A 14,371-nucleotide genomic window follows, 5' to 3' on the forward strand; every position below is an offset into this window, starting at 1 on the left:
ACCCTCCTTTCCAGCCTTTCTGCTGAGTTCTGCCCATGAAGAAGGGTATTGTTAAGAGAAACGCCACTCCAATTTGCAGGCTCACTCCGTCAGCCCCTTCTCAAGGGTCAACGGCATGCCTATCATCTCCCCTATCATGGGGCCAAGTCCAGCTACCATGCTAGGACCTGGCCAAAGACCTCCCTGCCACTCCCAGCTCAATGTCACCTGATCCCTCCCCCTTTTTTCTCAGCCCTTTCCACAGTCTGGGCCCTATGCCCACCTTTCACCTACTAAATACATCTGTTACTCCTCTCTGTACCCTCCACAGCAAAAAACACACCCCTTTGCACAAACTTATGCTTAGTGCATTTGGATAGAAAGAAATGAGGTTGGAAGAAAATACCTTTAAGAAACTTAAGCACCGATTTTTTTTCTCCAAACAGTTCTAGGCATCATGAACTTATTTTTCTATTATCCAACATAATCACCTTAACGATTCAATAAAGTAAGCCTAATATTAAATAGCACTCTACTGGTATATCATTTTGGCACATTTATAATGACAAACCTCATGCCATCTTTTAAGATTCATATTGGCAAAGTGTAAGGAACGTAGGATTTACTATCTTCAGTCTGCATGATTGGTTCTCATGGATTTAGGACTGACCTAAAGGCTATTATCTTCAAAAAGGTATTAAATTCTACGAAAAACAAAAAAAAATGGTTCCAAAGTAACTCCTTTGACAACATATTTTCAGCTATACAGTCCTCCTGAACAGTATCATTTTAGATAGGGGAAGGACCCAAAAGAATTTAGCCAATCCTTTATATCACAGACACTAGAGAATCTAAGAAATTTTAAACCGAGCAACGTGACTGAGGAACCTTCTTAGAATATCCTGGGCAAAGGCAGAAATCTAACCTCCTGGCAAAGGAGATCTGCCAGGCGTTTCTCATTTGCATTAACCTGTTAAATCAACCAGGTGATGAGCTCATGTTTCTGAATGAATTTGCCGCTCAGCATTTTCTCAAAAGCTTTATTTTTCCCCAAACACTTTCCTCTTGGTATCTTCTCCCACCACTCTTCACACTGCTGAGCTCCCACTTCCCTACAGGTGTAAAAATTGTACACAACTGTAATTAAAACACAACAGCCACAGGCGTTACTATAATCTCTCCTTCAGGCGTGGTGTTCATCTGATGGAAGGATGGAGGGCCTTCCTTCCCCCGTTCCAGTCTGCCGTGATCCAGGAATCACGGCAGAATGCAGGGACAAGCAATGGCTGGGAGAGTGGAGGGGCACCTGTCCAGGAAAGCAGCAGCTGTGGCTGTCAGAACGGAGGCAGACGACCAGGAATTCACTATTTTATTCTTCTGGAACACATACATATAATCGTGTAACGGTTATACAGAACTTTTAGAATATGGCTATATAAATACAATGTAAGCCTGTCTTCCAGGAAACCTGGCCAACCCAAATACCGCACGCCCAAATCTGGACCCTATCTGCGCTGGCTCCTCACTGGTCTTCACTCTCTACTTACTTCTGCTGCATGACGGCACCGTCGGAGATAGAAGTCCCGGATATTCGTTCCGTTCTAGGAGAATGGCACTGAAATAACAAATACCACTACCCTCTTGCGGTCAAAACAGAGCATCCAAAAGAAAAACACCAACTCACATTTACTGGTAATGTTTTCACTGGGTAATCACAGAGCTCTCCAGAACTCACACCTGCAGCCCAGGTCTGCAATCAGCACCACCACCTTGCTCATTGGCACCGCACGATCCAAGGACACCTGGATTAGGATAAACGCCTTAAGTAGCAGTGCTGACACAATTCAGTTCCTAATGCTTATGTCACAGGGGGCCCAGCCCGGGTCAGAAAATAATACGACCGATACGAGAACCCAACAGTAAACAGAAGTATCTTTAGGAAGCAGAAGTCCTTTTCCAATCATAAAATTCCCAAGTTATTTTACTCCTTTTGCAGAGCCAAACAGAAACAGGTGGAAAATAATTCCAAAAGGCCTCAGGGGTATGCAGATCCATTATTTTTTCAATGTGACAAAAAAAAAAAAAAAAAAAAAAAAAAAGACTCCAAGAGAAAGATCACACTCTAGCAACACATGAAACTTTCTGCACAAGTGCATTGCCTCCAAGCAGCTCTTTCAGGGAAAGGTGCAGACATGTGTGTGCACACACATCACACAATGGATACTTGCTCCGTAAAGCGGTGGTGTGGTTGTTTTCCTGTGCAGTTCCTGGAATTGGTCTCCTTTTGTATCAAATCTGTGTCCTGACACTTTTCTACCGTGAACAAGTCAACAAGGAGACGGGGAGGGCTCCAAAGCCTATTCTAAGGCAAACAGCTTACTGAGACAGGAAAAAGGCAAGCGGTGGATCAAAAAAGAGACTCTTTATATTAAACTAGCTTTTTGGCACAACGCTAGAGAATAAATTAAGTACAGTATTATAAGAAACACCGAGGACCATCGGGAGAAAAAAGATTTTTCTTTAGTTCTGCGTCTTCCTACTTTAGCCACCCAGGCTGTTCCCATCCTATTTCTCCAGCACCCAAGCTGTCATCTCTAGTCTAGTTCCCCACCCACCCCAATCATTTGGAAAACTTCTGGAAAAGCACTAAAAGTATAATCAACTTCGCCAAATGACATTCACATTCTGTCCCCACCCTAATACTTGGCTATCTATCCTTATTTCGCGATCTCTTTCCACTCTTTCTGTCATCCTGCCCCCACCTACAAATATATCCTAGTAACTGTTATTTCCTTTCTTCCCCACTCCCTATTCCTGAGATTTTCTACACTAAATTTCTTCATCCCCCTTCAGTCTGCCTTCAATTCTTCCCTCCAGATGCAGAGAGCCAAGATGTACAAAACCATTAAGTCTTCAAGACACAGACAGAATTTAATATGCTAGGGACTTTTGGTGGAGGAATTTTTCCAAGGAAAACAGAAACGAAGGATTCTCCCTCACCTATTTTTCAGACCTCCCTCCTATCTCACTAAAGTCCCTGCAGCTGTTTTACAGTTTGCTCTAGACTGACTAAGGTCAAGCAGAGGTGAGGGCGAGTCTGAGACTGGGTGCACCAGGACATCATCTGAAGCCCTAACTGCCTCAGAAAGGCCACGGAACTAACTACCTGTTGACCCAAACCGACGGGCAAATCATGCTACACTTGTTTCCTTCTGCAGAGATATTCCTGAGCACAACAGCTCACAGAGGTGGAAAAACAAAGCCACGTGCCCTGATTTGCCCCAAGTGTGCTCAGCACCTTTTTAACAAGTCAGAGTAACAACAGCGAACCAGGAGCTGCTGTGCTAGAACCAGGAAGACAAAGTGAGGGGAAGAGAGAGGCAGGAAGGAAAGGGATGCTAGGACAACCTCCCCATCCCTGAGAAGCTGATAAACTAGACACTAACACACACAACCCCCCGGGAAGTTATCATTCATCAAATACTCAAATGTCAAGAAAACACTAGAAAAAAATGCCAGAAGACTGTGTGAGCAACTGCCAAAGGAATGATATGGCCTAAGAATTCCTATAGGGATTGGGGGGGGGGGGGGGGAGGCAAATATATTCCAGAGTGGAAGAAATTTGGCATAGAAGATAATTAATAGTTGGGCAAAACCGCTAAAATGTTTTCAGAGATTTATTGGTTTTAACACAGCGGAAAAGAAGAACTTCCAATATACTGATGCTTATTCTATCTAAATGTAAAACATACATTTTTAACTTCCACTCCTTTCAGGTTCACATCAAATGGGCCTAAAATAGCAGCAATTCAGCCACATCATAATGGTTTTCAAACCACTCCAAATTACTTGGGGCAAATTAACTGTGTGTCTGGGCAGTTTCAAGGTTTCAGGGTTTTCATACTCAAGGTTCTAGTGAAATGGATTTAACTCTCTAGGGCAACGATCTCTAATTTATCCTAGAGGCTAATACTTCACAAATTCTCGCCAGTAAAGTGCAATAGGCAGAGTGTAGGAAGTAAACTGGAACAGGCAGTGGTTAACCAGTTCCAACGCCGGTTCTGAAAGTAACAATTTCAAGCAAGTCATTTAATGTCACTTTACTAAATCTCCTCATCTATAAAGACCTGAGGATAGATTAATTCTCTCTTAAAGTGCCTTACGGTTCTGAAATCCCACATTTAAAAAAATTACTTTGACAGGGCAAACAGCACACAAAATAAAGTTGAATGAAAGTGGTTTTGATATATATCAAAACCAAATATATAGTATGAGCCCTGCTTTGTGAAATGCATACAAGTACATTTACTGAAGCATTAATTCTATAAGCTATGAATGTAGGGTACAAGAATAAAAACCACATACTATTAATAAGTGATTGTGTCTCAAAGGGAGAATAAAGCTTTTATTATTTATGGTTCTCCATATTCCAAATTTTATTCAACATGCAAGTTTACCATTAAAGATTCAATCCCTTGAATCCAGGCTTGACATTTGGAATCCAAACACTTTGGCCTCTATGAAATATGCTGAAGATCAGAGTTCTCTTAGCAACACTATATAGTCCAGTCTTCAACAAGGAGGGGGAAGAGAGGGGTGGAAACCCTCAACTTTGTTCTTCCACAGCTACTTTTCTCATCTAGTCTGAAGCCCCTCCTCTGTCCCCACCCTTCCCCAGAAAAATCTCTTGGGAGTGATTGAACGCAAGTAACCTAAAACTGGAATTTCTGGGACGGTGTGCTTTTCAAAAAGCACTGGATTTCCATCTACCTCTACACACCCATACACATACACATACACACACACACACACACACAATTGAATTTCATACTTATTTTTTGCAAAAAAAAAAACCTCACAGTAGTACTTAAGTGTTCTTTTTAAAAAGGGCGCAGGGGGCACAAGGCAGGGGCAGGCTATGTAGGAAAAAAGAATGATGTGGCACCCAAGGAGGTGACGTCATTACCAGCCATGGCTCTGAATAGTCTCTGGAAAACAAGCTGTAGCTAGAATCCCTTAGCCCACCTAACACTGTTTAACAAAAACACAGTCCTTCCCTAGGCCCAGAAAACCTTACTCACACATGACTGCTCTTCTTTAGAAACCCTAAACTCAACTATTCAGCTTTAAATGTTTTGTAGAACACAGCATCAAATATGTTAGGACCATTTTTAGAAAGCTAAACTTTAGCTTCTCTAAATTTTATTTAATATCTGGCAGGCCTGAGAAGAACTAATTCTGCACTCTGCCTATAGTCAAGATACAGGGACTCCCAACTCATGGCAGGAGCCAGTCATTGGCTTGGAAAAAAGAACCCTACATACACCCCAACTCCAAATGGAGGGAAGACTTGGTTGCGAAAGGGGTAGGCACAGTGGGGAATGAAAGATGTCAAAAGTGAAATTGAGGGGTGCTTGAGGGGCTCAGTAGGTTAAGTGTCCAACTCTTGATTTCATGGTTCGTGGGTCTGAGCCCCGTGTCAGGTTCTGTGCTGGCAATGCAGAGCCTGCTTGGGATTCTCTCTCGCGCTCTCAAAATAAGTAATTTTTTTTAAAGTGAAAGTGAGGGGCACTTGGCTGGCTCAGTCAGTGGAGCATGTGACTCCTGATCTCAGGGTTGTGAGTTCAAACCCCACACTGTACTTTTTTTTTAAAGTAAAATTAAAAAAAAAAAAAAAAAAAAAAGGAAAATTGAGAGGTGAGCCTCAATAAAAAAATACAATGCCAGACTACTCCTACAGATAAACATAAAATAATTTAGGTAGAATGACGGTTTCTAACATAAACACTAAGTTAATGTTAGTTAGCTATTATTGTCTTGCCCCACAGCAACAGTCATTAAGGAAATACTAACTCCCCAAGCCTACTTATGAAGGTCCAATTAATCTATAATGCACCTGAAAGTACTTGAAAAATTAACGGCAAGTTTTAACAATGCTAAGGGAAACACACAACAAGGAATTGCAACAGCAACACATCTGCTCTTCAGGAGGAATAAGTCGGCCCCTTCCATTCACAGTGGAAAGCAGCCAGTGAAGAATCCCTATACGGCCACTCCTCCAGCAAGGGGCCAACCCAGAGATGGGGTACCTGACAAGAGGCTGGGGTAAGAACTCTGGGAGACAGCGCATGAAGTGCTACAGGAACTGGGCCTTGGCCCAATCTCCCGACTCCCCAGTCCACGAGGGCCCGGGCACCTTTCCATCCCTGTTGAAGGGCCCCAGAAAGTAGTCTCCTGCTCCCCACTGCCAACGCCTGACCAACGTCCAGTATGAAGGCGTGCTAGACACTATGCCTCCCAGGGTCAGTCCAGAAAGCAACACAAGGCCTTGCAACTTATTACCATGATTTTACTACTCAGAACAATGGGGAGGTGGCCAAGGGAAGTCTAAATATGCTTGCCTGTTTTCACTTACAATCGAAAGGCAAAGCCAAAAATCACACTCAAATGCTAATGCTAGTATTTTTGCATTTGTAAAAAAAAAAAAAAAAAAAAAAAAAAAAAAATCAGGACAGCAGGAGGAAGGTTCCAGAACTTCTACCTTGCAATTCCTAAGTGTGTCTACTTGATTTTTTTTTTTGAGTTGTTACCCTCACAACCCTCTAAAATTTTTCAATTTTCTATTGCTGATTATGTGTTTTATGGTTGATCCATCACTGTCAAAGTTGCTGAAACCTCTCCATGTGACCTCAAAGCACATCAAAAGTCTTACAAGACTCAGTTCTTACAGATCTTAGCAATAACCCAGACTCTGGTATTTCCCTAATCTAGTTCTCAGTCTGACAGTGAAGGGGCAGAGACCCAGTGTTGAACCAGAAGCTCACCCAAGATCTGAGCCATACTTTTCTCCACCAGCCCACAATGTTTAAGGTCTTTTCTAGGGAAAAGGGGAGCTGAATCCCAAACCTTCCCATGTATAATGCATTTCAAATTGAAGTCATTTTTATTACCATACTCCTACTGCTTGTTATAATGTGCAAAGCAGTGTGTGAGTGTGTGTGTGTGTGTGTGTGTGTGTGTGTGTGTTCCATTCCTACTTAAAAAGCAAATCTCAATGACCCTGCCCTCCTCACCATCTCAGCTACCCATTCCCACGGTCATACCCCAAGCACTGGCTTTCAATTTTGTCCAAATGTGACCCAGAGTAAAATATTTCCTTCCCAGCCCAGTTTGCAAATACAATGTAAACACACCCAGTTTTAATGGAAACAAAGTTCTCAAATGACTATGCATGATCCATTCTGATCCAGACCTAAACTCAGGCCAATTGTGCTAAATCCAGACCCAACCCCTGGGTTCAGGGAGCCCTCTCTCTCTACCAGTGGATTTCCTCAACCACAAAAAAGGGCACCTCTTTCCTCCCACTCCCCCCTCTTCCAAAGGGGAAGCTTTGTGCAGGGGCAGTATCATGGCCCTTGAAGCTGATCTGAGACACGATTATTACTAATTGAAAACTTTTCCCAAAAAGGGAAAACTCTTTAATTCACGTAAAATTTATGCACAGGTTAGGGGCGCCTGGGGGGTTAAGTCGGTTAAGCATCCAACTTCGGCTCAGGTCATGATCTCACAGTTCCTGGGTTCGAGCTCTGCATCGGGCTCTGTGCTGACAGCTAGGAGCCTGGAGCCTGCTTCGGATTCTTTGTTTCCCCCTCTGTCTGCCCCTCGCCTGCTCATGCTCTGTCTCTGTCTCTCAATAATAAATAAACATTAAAAAGAAAAAACTTTAAAAAAAAATTCCACACAGGTTAGATAAGACCCTGAGTCTCATGTTTATTCTTTTTCATATTCTAAATACCAGTCATAGCCTTCTAAAATGATTTCTTGAAAACTCCTGCCCTAGAAGCAGAATCCTATCATTATCTCGAATTCCTGCATCTTGACCTCTGATTATCTTCCATCTTTCTAGCTCAATCCTTCTTCTACCCCAACTCCAACAATTCTTTGACCTGAGCAGCCTGCCCCTGTCACTACCCAAGTCTTCATTACCCTCCTTCAACAGCTTGGCTCCCATGGGCCACCATTATACCCTTGACCCCCAGCTGCTCTCTCCACCATGTTCCCATGTTCCATATAACTCTGGCCTTACTTACTTGCACCAGTGCAGCAAAAGAAAAATAGCTTTGAGAACTTTTCTCAAATTCCCAGCCACATACTTTAACTGGACTCAGATATCTCCAGAGATCTTATGACAGTCCCCTCATCATTCTACACTCCCACGCTCCTGAACACAGATTTCACACCTGTGCAAAAAGCAAAAACAAAACAAAACTGCAGACTAAAACTATAGGACATTGGAAATTGGATTTTCCTATGGCTGCATCCATAATCCAACTACAACTGTCTTCCAATAAGGAAAACCTGGTACTGTTTAACAATCTCAAAGATATAAATAAAAGTTACTAGATTAAAAAACAAAAAAAAAACACCTTTCCAGTATAAGGCTGACTTCTAGTATATTTAAGAGCACTGAACCATTAAAGAATAAAAGAAAAAGTGTGTTTATTCTCAAAGTGTTTTTGTTTTCTTTTCTTTTACAAAAATGTTTGCTAATATTCTCTTTAATTCTCTTACCAAAGTAGTCCATGTGCCGTCCCGCCTCTCTAATCACTGACAGGCATAACAGTTTATTGTCCAAATATAATTTGCTCAGCCATGCAAACACCTGTGCAATGAAGCATGTTCAATTTGCAACGGACAAGTCCAATGGCATGATCACAGTGATAAGCACTGATGCCCTGCTAGTGGGCCTTCTGCTGAAAGAAAGCTTTTCCCATAATTATCTCTATTTTGGATCAAAATGTCTAATAAACGCTTTCATGTAATTCAACAGAAAGACAAAATACACACATTATAGAATTGCTATTTACTCTACCTCAGGCCACTAATGATGATACTAATGCAGTTTAAAAAAAAAAAAAAAAAAAAAAAGAGTAAAATGAGGCCCTTGAATAGAAGTAAAGCTAAGGAAGCAGATCTTCCCGAGGAGGCAATAAAAGGTCAAGCCCAGAATTTCATGTGTGAGATAGGAGTGCTGCCACGGGGAGATCACTGCAGGACTGCCCGGGTCATTTCCATCACTTTAAAGCACAGTTCTTCCTAGAGGGAGGGGAACACACATGACACAGTTGAGAAATCTAGACTGAAATCACATCGCCGCAAATAGGCAGGTTATATTCCAGAACGTGCAGAGCAAGAAGATAACCGAGCTCGAAGGAACCTCAGGTAAAAGACGCAAACACCACGTGGACCTGCAGAGCATGACGTGGGGCTTGATCTCACTAGCCAGGAGATATGACCTGAGCTGAAATCAAGAGTTGGACCCTCACCCGACTAAGCCACCCAGGCACCCCTCTCATTTAGTTTGACTCCAAAGGTGTTGAGGGCACCTAGGTGGCTCAACTGGTTGGGTGTCCAACCCTTGATTTCAGCTCAGGTCTTGATGTCAGGGTCATGATCTTGAGTGCTGCGTTGGGACTCCATGCTGAGCATGGGGGTCTACTTAAAAAAAAAAACAAAAAAACAAAAAAAACAAATTGCTAAGGTGTTTGCTTCTCCTCCTCCTCCAGCATTCAGTCATTCAACACTTAGGGAAAGAGCAACAACTGTATACCCCTGCACTGTGCTAGGAAGTCATAACCTAGAAAGGGGCGTAGGGAGGAAGACAACGATAATAAATTCACTCTAAGAGATACCTACATAAAGCAATCTGAAAAAAATACATAAATAAAGAGCAGAGAATGGAGTGAGGTAGAACTGGAGTCATCTCTGAAGGATCAAGGGGGGCAAAGAGAGTTAGAGAATCCCAAGCACTTGCGACAGTATCAGGAGATCACCACAAGTTGCTCCTTTCAACTTTCAGCATTGACCACTCACAAAGGCATATTCTGGTCCTCAAGATAATTGTAAGAGGCACTCTAGGACCTTCAGCACAGATCACAGTCAAAACTTTGGTGAGTATCCCTTTTAGGCTTTTGTTTCTCTCAGCCCCAAACCAAGGCAGTTCACGTATCATTGGTAACAGGCAGTAAATTAATCGTGACTAAGATAAGTGAAGATAATATTGTAAAGGTGTGATCGCAAAAAAAAAAAAAAAAAAAAAAAAAAAAAAAGCATGATCTCTTCTAGGTCAGGATAGGGACGAAGAGGGGTAGGAAGCAGCTGAAAAGCACTCCAGCGTAAGGTCAACTTTGTTATTTGGCTTAGGGCTGGGTGAGCAGACAGATGGAGGTCGTCTTCCTCCACCTCTAGAATAGAAAATGAAAACTTGCCCATTTACCATCAAGTTGTTTTGCTATGAAAAAAATCTCACAAAGACAAAAACGGTTTCTAATTAATTAGATTTGGTCTGTGCCCTCTGTTAGCTACATCAAGGTTTTCAACCTTCTGCAGGATGGACACTTAGGCCAGGTAATTTTTTTTTTTAATGTTTATTTATTTTTGAAAGAGCGAGAGAGAGCCAGAGCACAAGTGGGGGAGGGACTCAGAGAGAGGGAGACACAGAATCCGAAGCAGGCTCCAGGCTCCGAGCTGTCAGCGCAGAGCCCGACACGGGGCTGGAACCCACCAACCGCGAGATGACCTGAGCCGAAGTTGGACGCTTAACCGACTGAGCCACACAGGCGCCCCACCAGGTAATTCTTTGTTGTAAGGAGCTATCCTGTGTATAGCAAGATGTTTAGCAGCAAGCCTAGTCTCAACACAATAGATGTCAGCAGCACACCCCCAAGTCAAGGCCATCACAAAGGTCTCCAGACATTGCTAAATGTCCCTCCGAGGACAAAAATCACCTACCCACCCCCACCCCAGTTGTAAACAACTACACTAGATTCTGAGCCGAATCAGGCTATTTGTTAAATATACAATAAAGAAGAAAGTGATACTGACAAACAGGGCAAAATATTAGGAAAAAGGGTAGGTCTTAACCAGCTGTTGTCTGTATCTCAATAAAAAGCTAGTAGAGGGGCACCTGGGTGGCTCAGTCGGTTAATAGTCCAACTTTTGATTTCGTCTCAGATCATGATCCCAGGGTCACAGGATTGAGCCCCATCTCGGCTCTGCACTTAAGATTCTCTTTTTCTCCTGCTGCTCCTCTCTCGCGCTTGCTCTCTATCTCTAAAATAATTCTTTTTAAGTTAAGAAAATTAAAAACTAAATAGAAAAAAAAGTTAAAAGCTAATAGATATCCCCAACAGAAGAGAAAGATCAAAACTCAGGCCAAAAATGTTCCAAGTCTGAAACATTTAAGCAACAATTAGTACAGGTGTGATGGAAGCTTCGCTTGAAAAAAAGATAGTGAAAATATTAAAGCGAATCACACAAGTCTATCTTCATTCCACATATCCAAGCCCACTCTATGGTGTGGGGGGCGGGGAGGGATTTTAACAGACTTTAATTCTACAAAATGAGTATCTCAAATAGTACCAATTTTGAAATAATTAGGAACACAGACCAGACTCCAGATCTGACAGGCTCCAACCACTTTCTAGCTACGACACCCTAAGCTGTTTCTCTCATCCAGAGAGCTAAACGGCTTAACCAGTTTAAAGATATTAGCGTAGTGCCCGATAAGCTGTAAGTACTACCAGTGTGGCAATTACCAGTAGTTTCATATACATATTTTATGAGCATATGTGTCACACTGCCCAAGTGAACTAAGAACACACACTTCTAAAAAAAAGTCAACTAAAAAAAAAACCCCAAAATATAAACACATTCCTGTAAAACTACACACACTACATGCCAAGATTTACCAGCACTTTTTGAAGGCAGGAGAAAAATGGATCACCATTCTAGCCCATGGTTAACAAAAAACATGCAAAGGTTGCCCCCCTTTTTTTAAGTACCACATTATGCACCAGATGTGCTAACTCCGAGTATATTTCCCCAAGTTTTTATCCAAATTCACCAAAAAAGCAGCTTAAAGCACCCGAGTTTTGAGATTCACTATATAAATTTTCTACAAAGCCTAGCAATCAAGTAGGAAAGAAGAGCATTTTCTCACATGTACCCGGAGTCACTCTGAAGTTGCTGTTTTTGCCTCACAGAAGTTGTTTTCTAGCCACAAGCTACTACAAATTGTTCAGACCTTTTGGCAGCAACACAGGAAACTGCCCTTTTCACCCGTTCTCCCACAAAAATGTAGTCAATTTCGAGGCAGGCCCATCTCTCAAGGCTACTTGCTTTATGGGGCCAAATGCACACCATTTCCCGTTTAGCCAAACCAAAGGGCCCCGAATAGTTTGCATTTTTGTGAAGAAAACTGAACGCGAGTCACCAAAGACCTGCGGGCAAAGCTCTTGACGAAATGAGCTCATAAACCGTGCTCCACCACCCTTGACACCGGCATCTGAAATTTATAGGGCGTTTGGCATCTCAGCTGTTGCTGTTTCATCCAAATCGTCGAGGATGCAATAGGTAACACGTGAAGCCATTTCCTGCGCTTAATTGCCCTTGGCTTCCCACTATTCTCAACTTGCCATGTTTCAAAGAAGAAGCAGGCTAAAAAAGGTACATCTGCCTTTTGATTTAAAATAAAATAATAACCTCAAATCTTCCCTCTGAATCTGGGGTTTTTCCACCATCTTAAGGATCACATAAAGGTATGTAAGCAAGCCACACAGATGAAGTGGAAGCTCCTCTCAGCTTTTTATTAAGGCATACAAATCAATGTATAGTTTTCTCCTGCAAATATGGAAGCGGAGGTAAGGGCAGGAGGTGGGAAATGACTCAACAGCTGTCACATTTAGCTTGTAAAAGTAAAGCAGCAATTGTCTTCTGAATGCAAAATTAAAGAAGAATCTTTGAAAGCCAGGATTCCTTTTATCCCATTTGGCCTAAAATTTCACAGACAGGACATTTATTAAAACAACAACAACAAATAATGGCAAGAAGCATCTGTAGTTACTCACAAAATAAAGCTGGATACCACCCTGCTCTGGGAGAGTCAAATGCCAAAATTCAGTCTAATGAGCTAAACTCATAATTCACAGACTGAAAAAGAAAATCAGCCCAGGATTTTCCAGGGAACATTTACTGCCTCCAAAACTGATTGTAACCTCAAACAAGTTCCAATATGACACAAAGGCCACCTCTCCAAAAAGATACAATATCAGAAACTATCCCCAAAAACCACAGAGACAAAAATGATAAGCAAAGGAAACTGGATTCAATTATACACACCCACTACTTTGATTTAATAAAAGATAATCAAAAGAATATCTTTCAGAGTCCAACATTAACATTAATTTAAAAAATGTTCAAGTTCAGGGGCGCCTGGGTGGCTCAGTTGGTTAAGTGTCCAACTCTGGCTCAGGTCATGATCTCGCGGTTCATGAGTTCAAGCCCCGTGTCCAGTTCTGTGCTGACAGCTCAGAGCCTAGAGCCTGTTTCAGGTTCTGTGTCTCCCTCTCCCTCTGCCCCTCCCCTGCTCGCTCACGCTCTCGCTCGCACGCTCTCTCTCTCAAAAATAAACATTAAAAGAATTTTAAAAAATAAAATACGTTCAAATTCAGAACTGCTTTTCAAAGATACACTGGATTCTTCTAGCAAAATAAATCCTATGGATTATACAGAGGAAAAAATCTGGAAGGCAAACCAAGGAATACAAATTAAAAATTCAAAGGAAATTTCTTACATGTCTAGTAGGTAAGAGACCTGGCTTGCCTGTATCTAAGTACAAAAAGGCACATCTTGTTATGTTAGGTAATCTTCCCAATTTAAATAGATTAACTGCACACGGAGCGAGTGCTAATTGCAAACATGCTTTCGTTCGCTCCTTGCTTGCATTAACTTATACCAAACCATCTTTCATCTCCATAAGCAAAACAGGATATCAAAGAGATTTCACATTATTGTTTATCAGCTTATCAGCATCTTCAAAGTACACATAATTGTTGGTATTTATGAGAAAGTATCTTTGGAAGGAGCAGGAAGAAACAGCCTCCTTGTATAAGATTTACCGTGTGGGTATGAGTAGTGTTGTGTGCTGCGTAACACCAGCATGAAACAGCCTGGAAGACAGGCACCAGGGGAACAAAAAAAAGCCTCTCCTGAGTTAACTGTCCACATCTTCACACGACTTACTTTCGAGTAAGTAAACAGCAACAAAAGAACAGCTGCCCCAAGGTTATCCAGAGGTCTGGCATCAGAAGTCAAAGCACTCAAGTTCAAACACATGAGTTTTCTGGCCCATGTTAGAAAAAAAAAAAAAAAAAAAAAAAAAAAAAAAATCAGCCTGGGAAAATTTCCTTCAGATTTGAGCTAAATAGGCAACTAAGGAATCTCTTTACTACTGTTACATTCTGAAATTTCTCACACATTAGAAAACCCACCTTAAAATAGAATCAGACTTTTCCAAATGGCAAAAGAAATGGGAAATGTACAATCAGGCACT

At 41.9% G+C, this 14,371-nt stretch overlaps 1 protein-coding gene and 1 non-coding gene across 31 annotated transcripts in view; one reads left to right on the forward strand and one right to left on the reverse strand.

Moving 5' to 3' along the window:
* The window catches only part of EPB41L2 (erythrocyte membrane protein band 4.1 like 2), a 220,619-nt gene that overhangs the window by 161,446 nt on the left and 44,802 nt on the right, over positions 1-14,371 (reverse strand). The window contains exon 2 of one of the 30 annotated variants that reach the window (XM_058735242.1): positions 1,664-1,781. The exons of 28 other annotated variants lie outside the window; for them this stretch is intronic. The gene's annotated coding sequence lies outside the window, so the exon portion shown is untranslated. Of the gene's footprint in view, positions 1-1,526; positions 1,635-1,663; positions 1,782-14,371 lie in introns of those variants that run through there. One more of the 30 variants, XM_058735245.1, reaches the window with a different exon arrangement.
* On the forward strand, positions 7,366-7,508 carry LOC131515653 (U4 spliceosomal RNA). Its single transcript, XR_009263694.1, has one exon. It is a non-coding gene; the product is annotated as a U4 spliceosomal RNA (small nuclear RNA).

The sequence above is a fragment of the Neofelis nebulosa genome, chromosome 6 (assembly GCF_028018385.1).
Source record: "Neofelis nebulosa isolate mNeoNeb1 chromosome 6, mNeoNeb1.pri, whole genome shotgun sequence".
NCBI lineage: Eukaryota > Metazoa > Chordata > Mammalia > Carnivora > Felidae > Neofelis > Neofelis nebulosa.